We start from the raw sequence: 18,383 nt of genomic DNA on the forward strand, positions 1-18,383 counted from the left end.
CATTAAAATGGGGACTTCCGGTTGGGCGCCATAGTGATAGGTAGGGGGAATTTTGGTCCGAGATTCTCCGACGCGGCAAGGGGGAGGGGAACCCCCAACCGTGCTGTGGACCCCTGAAGAACCCCAGGAAGAGTGTCCTGGGGGCATGGTGATCTGGCGGGTGCTCATTACGTCTCCCCTGCTCCCCGGTAAGCTCTAATAAGAGCCACTGAGAGCGAGCGAGCGAGGTGGGAGACGGAGCACTGTGGATCCAGCGGCTACCCTGGCTGCGTGAAGCTGCGACTACTGATTACCAGGAGCACTCAATTTCTCCGTTAAATTTGGACTGGAATCATTTGAACTGTGAGTAAAAAAAGCAATTGAAACCAATTTGGAAGAAGTAAGGGATTTAAAATTACGGAGGTCGGTCCCTTACTGTTGAAACAGAAGGAACAGTCTAATAGCATAACCAAGGCTGCTGCCATATGTTGTGGGAACAAAGAAAAACTTCTGTGACGGTTTCCTCAAAGTGGGGGGAAGAGAGCTAAGATTTAATTGCTGCAAATTCGGATTTGGAAAAGAGTTACCCTTTTTCCGAGGTCTTGAAAGATTTAGCAAGAAATTTGGACATTATGGTGGTTGGTGTTACAGTATAACGGATTGTTTTGACTACAAAGTTGTTTTTTGACCTTGAAAATGACAAGGGAAAGATGGTCCGATGCTTTAAAAAAAAAGACTTTGGAATTGCTACAAGAGATGGAACAGACTATAAGAGCCTCAAATTGGACTTTGGAACTTAAGGAATTGGAGGGAAAAGTGAAAGAAATAAAACCAGCTATAGACTTTTCGCTAAGCGGAGTACAACAAGAAACAGGAAGGAGTGGTGTGGCATTAAACCCAGAAGGACTGTTTTGCAAAGATGAAGACACAGAGGAAGGACTCTGTAAAGATGAGGATGTAAAGAACAGTATATTGCAAAAGAAGGGAAGAGAATTGGAAACAGTTTGGATTGTATCAAGCAAAGATGATGATCTGAGAAACTGTACACTGCAAAAGAAGAGAAGAAAACGGCAAGCAGCATTGACTGATTGTCGGGCTTGGGAATTTGTGAGGTTCGGAGTGGGATAAAAAGGATATACTTTGATTGCTTTCCCCTCTATAAGTGGTTAATACGGTTGGATCTGGATTTTGGTGTTAATGAAGATGTGTTAAAAATTAGGAGGATAGAGATAGGGAAAATAGCTAAAAATTTTGAGATTGTAGGGTGCAAAAATGGTCCAGCAGTGAGAGCTGGACCATAAAGAAGGCTGATCGCCGAAGAATTGAGGCTTTTGAATTATGGTGCTGGAGGAGACGCTTGAGAGTCCCATGGACTGCAAGAAGATCAAACCTATCCATTCTCAAAGAAATCAGCCCTGAGTGCTCACTAGAAGGACAGATCCTGAAGTTGAGGCTCCAGTACTTTGGCCTCCTCATGCGAAGAGAAGACTCCCTGGAAAAGACCCTGATGTTGGGAAAGATGGAGGGCACAAGGAGAAGGGGACGACAGAGGATGAGATGGTTGGACAGTGTTCTCGAAGCGACTGGCATGAGTTTGGCCAAACTGCGGGAGGCAGTGGAGGATAGGGGTGCCTGGCGTGCTCTGGTCCATGGGGTCACGAAGAGTCAGACATGACTGAACAACTGAACAACAACAACAAGGGTGCAAAAAGAAGAAATTTAGGAGTATAAAATTAGGTTGGAGTAAGGGAACTTGATAAGGATTTGGGAAAGTTTCAGAAGAAGTTGGGAGCCGAGGTATAGAAAATAAAAGGAGTTGTCTAAGTGGAAATAGGATTGGTAAGATAAGAAGGAAAATGATTTTAGTGTTACATAATTTTGTTTAAAAAAGGTAAGGAAATGGAAAGAAAAATGTAATAATGGGGTAGAAATAGATATGTCTATGTATTTTGAAAACTGATAAAGAGGATAGATAATGAATCCAACAGAGGGGGACCTGAGGAAGTCAATGGGAAAATGAACTCGAGGAAAGGAAGAATATCTGGCCTACAGAAATGGGCCAGGCCTAAGCAATGATATTGAGTATGTTAATTATTGTTAAATGCGAATTTTTTATTGTCTTTCCCAGTGAGAGAGGGGAGTGAAAATCTGCTTTCCCCAGTGAGGGGGGGGGGAAGGATGAAGATTTAACGATATTGTAAAGTGCTTAAAATTGTTAAAACCAATAAAAAAATTGAAAAAACAACAACAGAACATTAAAATACAATAATCTATTAAATATTAAAAGCTTCCCTAAACAGGGCTGCTTTCAGATGTCTTCTAAAAGTCTGGTAGTTATTTTTCTCTTTGACATCTGGGGGGGGGGCGTTCCACATGGTGGGTGCCACCACCGAGAAGGCCCTCTGCCTGGCTCCCTGTAACTTGGCTTCTCGTAGTGAGGGAACCACCAGAAGGCCCTCGGCATTGGACCTCAGTGTCCGGGCAGAACGATGGGGGTGGAGACACTTCTTCAGGTATACTGGACCGAGGCCGTTTAGGGCTTTAAAAGTCTGCACCAACACTTTGAATTGTGCTCGGAAACGTACTGGGAGCCAATGTAAGTCTTTCAAGACCGGTGTTATGTGGTCTCGGCAGCTGCTCCCAGTCACCAGTCTAGCTGCCGCATTCTGGATTAGTTGTAATCCTCTCAGGCGGGTTCTGGCACCTCTCAAGTGGTTATCATTGCCATTCTAAGAGAACAAGGGAAGTGTTCATGGTGAGCTCCGTCACCTCTTTTTATAGAAAAATAGTACTGGTCACAGCTATGAATCCAGTACAGAGCAAGCATGTAATTATGTATTTGGCTTCTGGTGTAACTCACACATACTGCTCTGTCTATTTTTCTCTTTCCTAGCAACTATGCAAATGTGGGGAGCGGGGAAGGTCCATTAATTTTTGTTCTATGGCTGAGCAGCTTCCTTCACTATGCTTGTGGTGCTTCACTTCAGGTCTGGGAGGGGAACCCAGTATGGTATCTCGGAGAGCCATTGCCTGCCATTGAGAAGCTGGATGAACTAAGTGAACCAAGAATCTGGCTCAGCATAAGGCAGCTTCCAACCTACCTACCTCCATAATGCGGCCCGCTTCACCATTTACCTGCATCCCATCATGCCATCAAGGCCTGGAAACGATGCCTTATGAGGAACGGCTGAGGGAGCTGGGTATGTTTAGCCTGGAGAAGAGAAGGTTAAGGGGTGATATGATAGCCATGTTCAAATATATCAAAGGATGTCATATGGAGGAGGGAGAAAGGCTGTTTTCTGCTGCTCCAGAGAAGCGGACACGGGGCAATGGATTCAAATTGCAAGAAAGAAGATTCCACCTAAACATTAGGAAGAACTTCCTGACAGTAAGAGCTGTTTGACAGTGGAATTTGCTGCCAAGGAGTGTGGTGGAGTCTCCTTCTTTGGAGGTCTTTAAGCAGAGGCTTGACAGCCATCTGTCAGGAATGCTTTGATGGTGTTTCCTGCTTGGCAGGGGGTTGGACTGGATGGCCCTTGTGGTCTCTTCCAACTCTATGCCAACATTTCCTTTTGCCCAACTGAACCAATTGGGTGGGGATCTGTTTTGTTATTGTTGTTGTTGCATCACGTTGCAACCACATCAAAGATTGCTTGTTTCTTAAATCAAGCGGTGTATAAATAAATATATAAATTTTAAAAAATATTTGGCTGTAGCAACTTGTTTGTCGTCGTTTTTTGTTTTTGTTTTTTTGTGCTATTTATTGATGGCAATTTCATTGTTTTTTTATACTGTTTTCATTGTGATAGTGACACTACTAGATACATTCATTGTATTATTATTTACCCTCCCCTCATGGAATATTCCATATTTTCCTAATGTGCTGAGCCTGTGCTGGACAGCACAAGACATTGTAAGGATATTTTGGTAGTATCTTTGATTATTGTGCTCTTTTTTTTGAAGAGTTCTACCACTAAAACTTTGAATATTATTTTTATGGGTCTGCACAATGATTTCTTCCAGAAGGAGTCAGTCACATCAAACTGTGCAATATTAATATCTGCAACATTCCTGAGCAGCCATGTCCCCTGCAGATCCCTTTGCACCCCTCCCTTCGTGACCTGCCCATTTCCAGTCTTCTTTTTCCTCGCCTGCCACCTTCAGCACACCAGGACTTCTGAGGGCTGCCTCCAGGTGGCATCAAAACATCCATGGCAGCAATATGCAAGCTAACTCTCTTGATATATACAGCAGAAAATAAAGAGATACCAATGGAATATGTTTCTTTTCATTTTGAAAAACAATGTATAAGCAATTTATTTGTAATACTATCTAAAAAAATTCTTAATGAACAGCTTCATTATTTTTGAATTGTGATAAGGATTTCTTATTAGGCAAAATATATAAACAGTATTCCATGGACTGCAAGAAGATCAAACCTATCCATTCTCAAAGAAATCAGCCCTGAGAGCTCACTAGAAGGACAGATCCTGAAGTTGAGGCTCCAGTACTTTGGCCACCTCATGAGAAGAGAAGACTCCCTAGAAAAGACCCTGATGCTGGGAAAGATGGAGGGCACAAGGAGAAGGGGACGACAGAGGATGAGATGGTTGGACAGTGTTCTCGAAGCTACTAACATGAGTTTGGCCAAACTGCGAGAGGCAGTGAAGGATAGGCGTGCCTGGCGTGCTCTGGTCCAGGGGGTCACAAAGAGTCGGACACGACTGAACGACTGAACAACAACAAATAAACAGTATTCAGAAAAAAATTCCTAAATCAGGTAAAAAATGAACAGTGGTAAGGATGGAATATGATTCAAATGATAATTTTCTGTTCTGATTTCCAAAACAATAGATTTTAAGGAGCTACATTCCCAACTCATGTGTCCTGGCTTTATTGCTACCATGCTGGCTTATAAATTGCAAAAACGAAAAACATATTAGAGGAATCAGGTGACATATTAAGCCTTTGTAGACAGGTGCTCCTTTGTATTCAGACTAGGCCTGAGGATGATAATGTAGCACTTGGGAAGGAAGATGCAGCCCAGAAGCCCAGCACTGGAGGCCAACATAGAGAAGACCTGCACGGCCACCATGTACTTCCCCTTGGTGCTCAGGTAGGTGGGAACAAAGGACACCCAAACGCTGCAGAAGACCAGCATGCTGAAGGTGATCAGCTTGGCTTCATTGAAGGACCCAGGCAGCTTCCTGGCTAGGAAAGCCACTGTGAAGCAGATGGCAGCCAGGAAGCCCATGTAGCCAAGGACAGTGTAAAACATGGCAACAGATCCTTCATTGCATTGCAGGGTGATCTCTCCAACCTGGGTGTGCATGTCAGAGTCTGAGAATGGAGGAGAGCTACCCAGCCAGATGACACAGATGAGAATTTAGATACCGGAACAGGAAATGATAATGGAATTAGCCAGACTCTTTCCCAGCCATCTCCTCACCCTGTTTCCTGGCTTAGTGGCCAGGAAGGCCAGCACAACAGTAATAGTTTTTGCTAACAAAGAAGAGACAGCAACTGAGAAGATGATGCCAAAGGCTGTCTGCCTGAGAAGGCAGGTCACTTTCCTTGGCCGGCCTATAAACAGAAAGGAGGACAAAAAGGACAGGAGGAGGGAGACAAGGAGGATGTAGGAAAGGTCCCTGTTGTTGGCTTTGACTATGGGAGTGTCAAGATATTTAATGAATATTCCTAAAACAAGGCCAGTGATTAAGGACAGAAACAGGGCAGTGGAAGCCAAGAGGGTCCCCAGATATTCATCATAGGACAGGAAGGTGATAATCTTGGGGATGCATTGATCTCTGTCCTTGTTAGGATGTTGATCTTCTGGACATTTGGTGCAGTGGTCTGCATCTGGAAATAAAAGAGTGTCCGCATGAACATTTTCTTGGAGATTAGCCAAAAAAAGCAGGTCAAGTTTGAATCCAGCCAACTCCTACAAATGGAAACAGTGATGGGACTTGCTGTTTCTGTTTCATCTGCCAAGTTAGAGCTTGGAGTGATCTAGACCTGCAATTGCAGAAACATTTGATCTCACTCCTAAAACCAGGTGTTGTCAGACGGGTGTAATTAAAAAAAAAAAAATTCCTCGGAGGAGTATGGGGGGGGGGGGAGAACTCTTGTCTTCCAGTACACCCTAGCTACTTTGCCACACTGACTGGTCTAGGGAGACTACCAGATACAGCAACACTGCCTAATTCTTACATACTCAAGTCTGTCTCGGTGGTACCTGGAAAGCTTTATTAAAACTGAGTAAATCACTGTTGAAATATTATTAAATTCAACATACATTTATACTTGAATATTCATCAACAAAGGACATATTTTATTGTTCTTTCTGCTGCACATTCCTCTGAAGTCTCCTACCTTCCTGAGTGGAGATCATCCCTTCCGCACATGGAGCACAAGCATGGCAGCAAATCGGTTTCCCTTCCTGAACCTTCTTGGTATATCCAGGGCGACAGCTTTTGGTACACCTGGAATGAGGAAGGGTCTGACCAAAAAGACAGAAAGCATCAATGAAGGACTGTTACCAAGTAACTTCTTGGCCAGTGTACAGTCTCAGTCCATGTGGAATAGACACATATTTGGTGGAGATGGTTTTTTTGTCCCATGGGACAAAACAGATGGTCATAGTCCTTGGGACACAGTTGGGGCACAAAGAGATAATCAAGAAGAAAGAATTACATAGGGACTGTATTGGCCTTGGATTTATGAGTCAGAGCTGCCTGCCATTATTACAAAGGTCTAGTAAACACAGTACAAATCTTCAGTTGTGGAAACCTTTTAAAAATATCAAAATCCAGAGAAACAAATAAGCTGAAACAGAAAGGTATTTGGAGCAGACATGTTCTGCTCAATTCTGAAGTCTTGCCTGCTTCCTGAACACTGCAAAAGCCATGCCTCAGTTGCTTCTCCATTTTCATGTTTCTTATTTTGACTTTCCTCCGTTCATCTCCTCCCCCATATAGTGTCGGCCCATTAATTCTATATGCAGCAGTTTTATTGTTGTGTTCCCCAACACAGTGTCAGAGGTTAACATATCTCTAAAAAAAAATACAGTGCAATGAATGGTTTTTCCAAACCTGGTTGAACAGCCTGGACCGCTCAAGAGCCTCCTGGTCAATGGTGAATTTTGTGCCTGAGGATCCTTGTCTGCTTATGCTCCCAAATTTCACTACATTAAAGGTTTCATTGGGAAATGGCACCCAGTTCACAATGTCGGATTCAACTGTCAACTGCCCATTCTCATCCAAATACACTCCTTCCATTGAAGTATTGTAAAACTGGGAACTTCCCAGGAAAGGGTGAAGCTAGAACAGGAAAGAAAGCATGCACATTTAGAGAAGAATAAGATTGTCTAGATAACATTGCTGAAGATCTTTGTACAGACTGACACAGGTTGGGGACAGGTTAAAGCCATGAGATCCATAAGCATCATTTCTCACCCTGGGAAGAATTCTGCAAGCATAAGCTTCTGATTTGTCAAAGCAAAGTTGTTGGAATTGGTGTGTTGACATTAGCTTCCTTGGCTAGTAATAGCAGGAAGCCTTGCTGAGGGATCAGATGGTAAAGTGGAGGCAGATTGCCTTCTCAGAAGCAAAACTAGGATGTGGGTAACAGTACAATAAGGACCCAGGTGGCGCTGTGGGTTAAACCACAGAGCCTAGGGCTTGCCAATCAGAAGGTCGGCGGTTCGAATCCCTGCGACGGGGTGAGCTCCCATGCTTGGTCCCTGCTCCTGCCAACCTAGCAGTTCGAAAGCACGGCAAAGTGCAAGTAGATGAATAGGGACCGCTCCGGCGGGAAGGTAAATACCGTTTCCCTGCGCTGCTCTGGTTCGCCAGAAGCTGCTTAGCCATGCTGGCCACATGACCCAGAAGCTGTACGCCGGCTCCCTCGACCTATACAGCAAGATGAGCGCCGCAGCCCCATTGTCGGACACGACTGGACCTAATGGTCAAGGGTCCCTTTACCTTTAACAGAACAGTAAAAGGAGGAAAGTAAAGCCAGTGTTGATTTCACCTGAGAATGGAATTCACGGCACTGATTCCGGTTCAGAAAAGATATCTGTGAGGGAAACAGGAATACCTGCCAAGACTGTATCCTTTGATATTTCAGCCTCTTTTTACCCTTCGCCACCATCTGAGTGGATGTGGAGGAAAGTGCAGCTCTTAAGGCCCGTGCCAGAGCAAGGACAAGGTTGTAAATACTGTAGTTATCTAGAGACAGGGTTTTCTCAATCACTTCTTCAGGGAGGGACTCCAGAATGTCATCTTCCCTGCACCTTTTCCTTCCTTTCACAGACAATATGTGCCTTGAATATGAACAATTAAATGATTTCTCCCCAAACTGAAACATAGAATAAAGAAATCTTTCATAATCGTCATAGTTTGGCCTTCTTTTAATACGAGTTAAGAAAGAAAAAAACCCATGAATGTGTAGGGGAGAAAGCAGATCATAAGACAAGTTCAAGGTGAGATCCCACAAAGCTGTTGTGATCCAGATTTTCCCCAAAATGGGCCTTATAAGCATTTCAACTGTCTTCTGCAAATTATATATTGAACTATAGAAGAAGCGTATCTCTCCATAGTAGACTAATACATTGACTTTGTTCCACATGGAAGATGTTTTCAAAGGCAACACTACTCTTGTTTTCTGTACTGGGATGCTCAGTGAGAAGGCAGCACAAATTGTGTTCCTGGTTAGCAGAGGCGTCAATGTCCTCATGAACCTCTCTCCATTGTTGTTGTCTGGAGCAACGAGGCCAATCCAAGTCCAGTTGAAGTGCAGGAGGAGTTGGACTATCCCCAGATACTGATGTTCTTCTTTGGGGACCATTCGGTAGACAAAAGGGAACTGAGTTTTGTCCATAAGAGCATCAGAAACAAAACCATAACTGACCTGGTAAAGAACAGAAGAGATTAGTGTTGTCACCACCCAACAAAATCCCAAATTTAGTACTTTTTACTTGCCTGAATGATAACTTTTCTCTGACATGGGAAACAGAGAAAACACACAGTTTCATGGGGGCTAAGGAACTTTACCCCAGGGAGCTTAAGAGCATCGCATATTTAGTTGTTTGCTTTAAAAAAAATGGTGACAGAGTTTTTGCTTTATGTTATGCCCTGATATTTTTTTAACCGCTTTTAGAACATTTATCTTGTAGCAGTTTTATTTAATTGTATATGATCTCTTCATTATTTCTGCATTAAAGTGTCACATTTAAGGAAAAAAAACTCATTTTTTTTAAAAAAGGAAAGGACACAAACAATTACAATGAACATTTTTAGCTTTCATTAGATCTATAATAACCATCAGTTCTTCTACATAAAATTAAGCTCTAAAATTAGTTGCCATAAACGCTACAGATGTCTAAATGGGTAGCTACACTAGATTGCTGAGGTATTTGCAGTAGAAGAAACCTGCCTATTGCTTGTCCATGATAAAAGATACGTCTTGTGGCATAAACTGTAATCCTCCCTCCTAATATCACTTTTCTTAAGTGAGAAGTGTATGCAGATTTATCCCAAATAAATGTACAATCTTTGGAGAATAAATGTAGTTTGACAACAACAACACATTTCATTTTGGGTTTCTGATGGCACAATGCAAAATCATAACTATTTACTGACTTATTTCTATGTTCCATTTTTAAATATTATTGTTGTTAATATTATTGTTGTTAATATTATTGTTGTTAAATATTGTTGTTGTTGTTATTGTTATTGTTGTTGTTGTTGTTGTTGTTGTAAATTAATTTGGGTTCTCCTCCCAGTTGTTTCTCCTCTAGTTGGTTCTGTATTTTTGTACTGCTTTCCCTGTATTTCATTGTGGTCTAAACCACTAACCCTCTTGGGCTTTTTGATCTGAAGGTCAACAGTTTGAATCCCCATGATGGAGTGAGAAGAAGAAGAAGAAGAAGAAGAAGAAGAAGAAGAAGAAGAAGAGTTTGGATTTGATATCCTGCTTTATCACTCCCCGAAGGAGTCTCAAAGCGGCTAACATTCTCCTTTCCCTTCCTCCCCCACAACAAATACTCTGTGAGGTGAGTGGGGCTGAGAGACTTCAGAGAAGTGTGACTAGCCCAAGGTCACCCAGCAGCTGCATGTGGAGGAGGGGAGACGCGAACCCGGTTCCCCAGATTACGAGTCTACCGCTCTTAACCACTACACCACAATGGCTCCCGCTGCTCTGCCCCAGCTTCTGCCAACCTAACAGTTCAAAAGCATACCAGTGCAAGTAAAAAAATAGGTACTGCTGCGGCGGGAAGGTGCATGAAAATGGTGTTCCGTTGTGCCAGAAGCAGAGCTGCCAACTTTTCCCTTTTCTTGCAGGGAATCCTATTCGGAATAAGGGAATTTCCCTTTAAAAAAGGGAAAAGTTGACAGCTATGGCCAGAAGTGGTTTAGGCATGCTGGCCACATGACCCAGAAATCTGTCTGTGGGCAAACGCTTGCCCCCTGAGCCTGAAAGTGAGATGAGTTCTGCACCCCATAGTCACCTTTGACTGGACTTAACCATCCAGGGGTCCCATACCTTTACCTTCCTAGATACAATACTAGTGAATCACAGAATCATCAAATTGGAAGGGACCACAAGGGCCATCTAGTGCAACCCCGTGAAATGCAGAAATCTTATGTGGCTAGAGTTCTGATTAAGGCTGAAAGCATATTACAGGAATATATAATTTCAGGGTGTGTATGGCCAGACAGAAACTGAAATGGCCACTTAGAACAAAGCTCCCACTCCTGGGTGCTAAAATGTATGAAGACGTCTCAGAATTGTTCTCTGCCCTGTACTCTTCAAAACCTCAACATCAGAAATTATATATATATACACACACACACACACACACACACAACCAACAACAATCCAATCACAACACAAATACCAACTGTGAAGAAAGCAGACGCAAAACATAAGGAAGAGGAAATGGTAAACGGGAAATTATAAAAGGGTCAGTTCATATATGGAGAAGCTGCCTTTTAAAAATATTTTTTCTTACTTTTTAAATTTTATTTTTTATTGAAAATATTTCAGTTAAACAAAGAAAAAAAAGGGGTTCATGAAAAAAGGGGGAAACTATTATTCTATACAGTGGCACCTCGGGTTAAGATCTTAATTTGTTCTGGAGGTCCGTTCTTAACCTGAAACTGTTCTTAACCTGAAGCACCACTTTAGCTAATGGGGCCTCCCGCTGCCGCTGTGCCGCCAGAGCACGATTTCTGTTCTCATCATGAAGCAAATATCTTAACCTGAAGTGTTATTTCTGGGTTAGCGGAGTTTGTAACCTGAAGCATATGTAACCCGAAGTATCGCTGTCCATACATATATAATACCTAGGTATATACATGATTCTAATATATATACAATTGTTTATAACATACTATATTTTTATGAATCCTTTCCATACATCTTAATATATGCCCATAAACAGTTGATGTCTATAAGCTATCTGTTCATATGTTGTATAGTGTCCAGATGAAGGGAAGTAATAGTACCACTCTATTCTGTCTTGGTCAAATCACACCTGGAATACTGTGTCCAGTTCTGGACACCACAAATGAAGAAGCATGTTGACAAGCTGGAAGGTGGGCAGAAGAGGTCAACTAGGATGATCAAGGCTCTAGGAACCAAGCCTTATGAGGAATGGTTGAAGGAGCTGGTGGTGTTCAGCCTAGAAAAGAGGAGACTGAGAGGAGATATGATTGTTGTTGTTGTTGTTCAGTCGTTCAGTCGTGTCCGACTCTTCGTGACCCCATGGACCAGAGCACGCCAGGCACCCCTGTCCTCCACTGCCTCCCGCAGTTTGGCCAAACTCATGTTAGTAGCTTCGAGAACACTCTCCAACCATCTCATCTTCTGTCGTCCCCTTCTCCTTGTGCCCTCCATCTTTCCCAACATCAGGGTCTTTTCCAGGGAGTCTTCTCTTCTCATGAGGTGGCCAAAGTACTGGAGCCTCAACTTCAGGATCTGTCCTTCTAGTGAGCACTCAGGGCTGATTTCTTTAAGAATGGATAGGTTTGATCTTTTTGCAGTCCATGGGACTCTCAAGAGTCTCCTCCAGCACCATAATTCAAAAGCATCAATTCTTCGGCAATCAGTCTTCTTGATGGTCCAGCTCTCACTTCCATACATTACTACTGGGAAAACCATAGCTTTAACTATACGGACCTTTGTCGGCAAGGTGATGTCTTTGCTTTTGAAGATGCTGTCTAAGTTTGTCATCTCTTTCCTCCCAAGAAGCAGGCGTCTTTTAATTTCATGACTGCTGTCACCATCTGCAGTGATCATGGATTCAAATATCTTAAGGGCTCTCACATAGAAGAGGGAGCAGGTTTGTTTTCTCCTGCTCTGGAGGGTAGGACTCGAACCAATGGCTTCAAGTTGCAGGAAAGGAAATTCCAATAAGACATACGGAAAAACTTTTTGACTGTAAGCACTGTTTGACAGTGGAGTGGTCTCTCTCAGAGGTTGTGGACTCTCCTTTCTCATAGGCTTTTAGGCAGAGGTTGGATGGCAACCTGTCATGGATGCTTTAGCTGAGATTCCTGCATTGCAGGGGATTGGATTAGATGACCCTTGGATTACCCCCAACTATAATATTGTATCATTCTATGATTCTAAGAGTTGCCATGTTTTCTATCCTTTGATTAAAGGGGGCCATAGGGGGGGCATAGAGAGACCTTTATGACATTAAAGCTAAGTGAGCCAGTTTTCCCCCATGAAACTAATTATCTTTCATGAGTCAAGGTAGCATATAAATATGTAAATAATAAGCAGGACCACATTAGGAATGTAAGTCTCAAACCTTGCCGTCACTGTAAATTGCTCTTACTTTTACAGGTTTATCTAAGGTTTGCTTAGCCTGAGCATACAGAATTTGTTTCAGAGATGATGTCATTCCATTGCCTTTTCATGCACTTTTTTGCATTTTGCATATTTATTCATTTGCATCTCACACGGCAGTAGCTTTCATTACCTATTCCATTCTTCTGCCTTAGTTTTGACAATTTCCTCAAATATCCTTCTCCATAAAACACACCATTTGCACCTGTGGGATCATGTAGATTTAGCTAAGGGCTTAATGAGACATCTGTGGGAAAGGAGTAGGGTAAACAAAGGACAGGGTAAATGGAAAGCTTCTCAGACCCATGCTTTCTAGCCATGGGATGGGAGGAAGTGTGGACAAACCCAGAATCTCCTGAGTCATCTTTGTTAAGAGAGGACTGAGGGCAAACTCTCCCTCTGCCTTAGAAGCAGGAACGACATTTTCACATCTCTCCAAAGAAATTGCAATAAAATTCTGGGATTTTTTTTTCTTCCCTCCTGACATTCATACCTGTGGGGTTTTGTAGATGCTTGACATTGTGGAAATATCTTTGGATTTGTCAGAGTCAGCCCCTTCAATAATGGCCAATACTTTATTCCATGCTCCACAGTAATAGTTTGGGATGTTTTCCTGCCCAGGGCAGAGCAGGTCCACCATGGCACCACAAGTCATCCTGGAGTCATAATAGTTGTCATAGATGTCATAGCCCAGGGTGAGGTTGGGGAAAAACCTGTGGTTCTCATTGACTTCCCGAACAGCAAACAAGAAGGACAGGGTGTACCAGTAGAACGGGTCTCCTATCCTGGAAAAAAGTGTGTGTCACCTTGACATTCTTTTCACACAGAGACCAGATTGTGTCATCCTTACCTGTGATGGGGGGAGGAGGTAAAAATGATGGTTCTGATTGACTTCCCAAATGGCAAACAAGAAGGATATGCCAGTATGTCAGGGGTCCCATCCTGGAAAAAAACTATATGTCACCTTGACACCCTGTTTCCTTCCACACAGAGACAATATTGTGTCATCCTTACCTGTGATGGGGGGCAGAAATCATGAAATGGGTTTGCACACCTGAGATCCATCAACCCCTTCCTGTCCAAATCTTAGAAGAATGGGCTGTTGTTGTTGTTCAGTCGTTCAGTCGTGTCCGACTCTTCGTGACCCCATGGACCAGAGCACGCCAGGCACGCCTATCCTTCACTGCCTCCCGCAGTTTGGCCAAACTCATGTTAGTAGCTTCCAGAACACTGTCCAACCATCTCATCCTCTGTCGCCCCCTTCTCCTTGTGCCCTCCATCTTTCCCAACATCATGGGCTATTCTAATGCAAATGTCTCACTAGTGTGGGTGAAAGCACACAGTTTCCAGTAGAATAGTATCTAATATTCAGAATGAATCTGAATATTTTCCTCCAAAGGGAGGAAAATAGAAGACATGATTTAGCAAACAAAAGTACCAGAAATGAGCAGACGTGACTGGTAGCATGGCATAGCCAAGGGGAGGCAGGAGTTTGGATTTGATATCCTGCTTTTCACTACCCGAAGGAGTCTCAACGCGGCTCACATTCTCCTTTCCCTTCCTCCCCCACAACAAAAACTCTGTGAGGTGAGTGGGGCTGAGAGACTTCAGAGAAGTGTGACTAGCCCAAGGTCACCCAGCAGCTGCATGTGGAGGAGCGGAGATGCGAACCCGGTTCTCCAGATTACCCACTCTTAACCACTACACCACACCGGCTCTCAAACCTCTTCCTGCCCAAATTTTAGAAGAATGGGCTATTGTAATGCAAATGTCTCACTAGTGTGGGTGAAAGCACACAGTTTGCAGTAGATGACTTTCTGACATTCAGAATGAATCTGAACATTTCCCTACAAAAGGACGAAAACAGAACACATGATTTACCAAAGAAAAGTACCAGAAATGAGGAGACATGCCTAGCAGACAACAACATTTGGTGTCCATGAGGTCAGATTCAGTTTGCACAGACACTTTTCCAACAGTAGCCACATAAGGACTTACCCATAAACTCTGGTAAAGGGAGGCTCATTGAAGACGCTTGGCTTGAACACAGGAGATGCTGCGGGTATGACCCCACTAATGTGGTAGTCTCCTGGCCTGAACCAATTCGAGGGTGCATTGGGATCCCTTATCAAAGTCAATGGGCATTTTGAGTTCAGCATCTCTGGTGTTGCTTCAGGTAGTAGCAATAGCACCAGCAGAAGGTGAGTTATGATGTGCCTGCCTTTTACTCCAATCTCCTTCTTGAGTGCTATCAGCAGCACAGCCAGCAAATTACCAGCAACCAAAATCAGCTTGGAAGACCCAAGGCTGCAGTGACTTAATCACAGGGAACATGCCTGGCGTACGTGGCTTGACAGCCAAAGAGGATTCAATTCAGCCCCACATGGGCAGCATAGCCCCACCCCACCCTTAGTGGTACAGTGGAGAAGTATTTATGTACCAGTCCCTTAGCAACAGCAGAAGGTGAGTTTGATGAAGTTACATCATGTTGTTGTTCAATGTTCAACGCAAATATGATTGTATTCCTCTTGAGCTTTGGCAAGACGATGACAAACAAATCACCATTATTTTTAATAATTACATTTGCCTTCACACCACGTTGAATTCCCTTTATAGCGCCAGGTGTAGAGCTGAAGGAATACATGTTTCATAGACTCATAGAACCATAGAATCACAAAGTTGGATGGGACCCTGGGGGTCATTTAGTCCAACCCCCTGCAACGTAGGAATCACAGCAAAAGCATGCATGACAGATGGCCATCCAACCTCCACTTAAAAACTGAGTTTGATGGAGTTACATCATGTTGTTGTTCAATGTTGAACACAAATTTTATTCCTCTTGAGCCTTGGCAAGACGATGACAAAGAAATCACCATTATTTTTAATAATTACATTTGCCCTCACACTATGTTGAACTCCCTTTGTGGCGCCAGATGTAGAGATGAAGAAATACATGTTCCATAGAATCATAGAACCATAGAATCATATAGTTGGATGGGACCCTGAGGGTCATTTCTTCCAACCCCCTGCAATGCAGGAATCTCAACTATCCATGAAAGATGGCCATCCAACCTCCACTTAAAAACTTCCAAGTAGAGTTCACCACCTCCTGAGGGAGTCATTTACATTGTCGAACAGCTGTCAGAAAGTTCTTCCTAAAGTTTAGTCTGAATCAATTTTTCTTGTAACTTGAATCCATTGTTTCAGGTCCTACCCTCTAGAGCAGAAGAAAACAAGCTTGTTTCATATTCCATGTGACAGCCTTTTAGATATTTGAAGAACTTGCTACTGCATTGTGACATGGGTCAGAGAGGGGCACGGGAGGTTGGCATGACCTTTCCTAGCACTTCTGAAAGACTGGGCCATGTACCAGCGACATAAAGGTGTCCAGGAGACAGAGAGGCTGAAGGAGGGCAAGGGTTTATAGGTAAATTTAAGAATTGTAATAGAGGAATGATAAATATTATATATATGTTAAAAATATGAAAATGAAACTGTTAAGGATGATACAGAATGAAACTCAGATGGAAGAAATCAAGAGAAGTCACCTAAATTTGTTAAAGGATAGATGAGAAATAAAAATGTTTCTTCCCCTTTTTTCTTTTTCTTTTTGTGTTATTATATATCTGCATTTTTGTTTCATAAAACTGAATAAAAATTATTTAAAATTGAAGGAGGGCAGGGGTTTAATGAAGGAAGGGAGATCTCTCTGTTCTGAAGGAAAAAGGCAAGAGTTTGTGTTGTGGGAAATTAGGGTGAGTGATAAAGGGTTAATATCTCAAAGTGAATATAAAATGAGCAGGGAAGAAAGATGACAGTTTTCAGAGGAATATGATACAAGCTGGGAAAAGACAAGGGAAGATGAAACAAGAGCAGACAAGTAAAATGTGAGGCATGCCGGGTGATATGAAATAAAAAGCCTTTTCCACTTAGTACAGGGGTCCCCAAACTAAGGCCCAGGGGCTGAATGTGGCCCAATCGCCTTCTAAATCTGGCCAGTGGATGGTCAATCAGTGTGTTTTTACTTGAGTAGAATGTGTGCTTTTATTTAAAATGCAACTCTGGGTTATTTGTGGGGCATAGGAATTCGTTCATATTTTTTTTCCAAAATATAGTCCGGCCCCCCACAAGGTCTGAGGGACAGTGGAGCAGCCCCCTGCTGAAAAAGTTTGCTGACCCCTGACTTAGTGCTTTAGAATGCAGAGGTTCTTCTTAACATGGGGAGGCTGAATCAAAATACTAGTCCCTGAGTCATCAATTGCTGCTTGATTATGCCAAACTCTTCCTTCGTCTGCCATAGTTTTCTCCCTGGCTGCTCCGGTGGACCTGCCATTTTGTGACTGGTGGACCTCATTAAGTTTCAGCCCTGTGATTTGGCCCCTACTACATGAAAGTCAGGAAGGATGACTGTTTCTGGAGCTAAACTATGAAATGCCCCCCTCCCCAAATATGCTTGGTGCCATAATTCTTCATTTTAGGTGGCCGGCTAAGACACTTCCACCTATACATACCTTTGGTAGTTAAGCTGGCCTTGACCGTGGTGCTGAACTTTTAGTGGGGTCGTGTAGGATTTCTTATTATTATTACTGTGCTGTTGGTTGAGCATTTTAGGAATTGTTCTTTGTCACTGACTTCAAACCTGCAGTGCCATTTTGTGACTGGTGAGTGTCAGTAATTTCCCACCCTTTCTAGAGTGCTCTACCTGAGCTCTGCTATACCTTCATGTGAGTCGAAATCAAGATTTATCTAGCTAGCCTTGAACATTTTTTTGAATTTTTCCGCTGAGAGAGAAGTGGGATGTGAATGTTTCATAGTGAAGTGGAGAGAAAACAGGTAGTCTTTCCTGGTGCTTGGGGTCCCCCAACATTTTTGGGCTTGGTTGTGTGCACATTTAGGAAAGTTTAAGACACTGTTGTGGGCACCACAAAACAGCTATTTCATGGAGGAAAAACTGGCAATGTTCGCCCACAAAGGCAAAATAAGTACAACAAAATAAAAAAGACCAGACAAAAAAGGAGACACAACCTCTCCACCACCTTGTGCAAGAACAGATAACTCCTCCAACCAAATGATGCAAGACCCTGCAGGACCCCAAAGCACAACTGCAATAGCCCAACTTCTGTTCTTGGTTGGACTACTACTGCAGTGAGTTATATGTTGGGCTGCCTTTGAGGATGGTCCGGAAACTGCAGGTAAAGGTAAAGGACCCCTGGACGGTTGAGTCCAGTCAAATTTGACCTGGGGTGCTGTGCTCATCTTGGCTTTCAGACTGAAGGAGCCGGCTTTCATTCAGACAGTTTTCTGTGTCATGTGACTAAACCGCTTATGATGCAACAGGACATCACGACAAGTGCCAGAGTGCAGAGAAATGCTGGACCACATTGGCCTTTGGCCTTGAAGCAGAGCACCTCTGAAGAAGTGTGCATGCACACGAAAGCTCATACCAGGAACAAACTCAGTTGGTCTCTAAGGTGCTACTAGAAAGAATTTTCGATTTTGTTTTGACTATGGCAGACCAACACGGCTACCCACCTGTAACTGGAACC

The 18,383-nt window shown here is 43.1% G+C and overlaps 1 pseudogene; it reads right to left on the reverse strand.

The window, feature by feature from the left end:
* Positions 1-4,939: 4,939 nt before the first annotated feature.
* LOC117042555 lies at positions 4,940-13,349 on the reverse strand (annotated as a pseudogene).
* Positions 13,350-18,383: the final 5,034 nt, after the last annotated feature.

This window comes from Lacerta agilis, chromosome 2 (genome assembly GCF_009819535.1).
Source record: "Lacerta agilis isolate rLacAgi1 chromosome 2, rLacAgi1.pri, whole genome shotgun sequence".
Lineage (NCBI taxonomy): Eukaryota > Metazoa > Chordata > Lepidosauria > Squamata > Lacertidae > Lacerta > Lacerta agilis.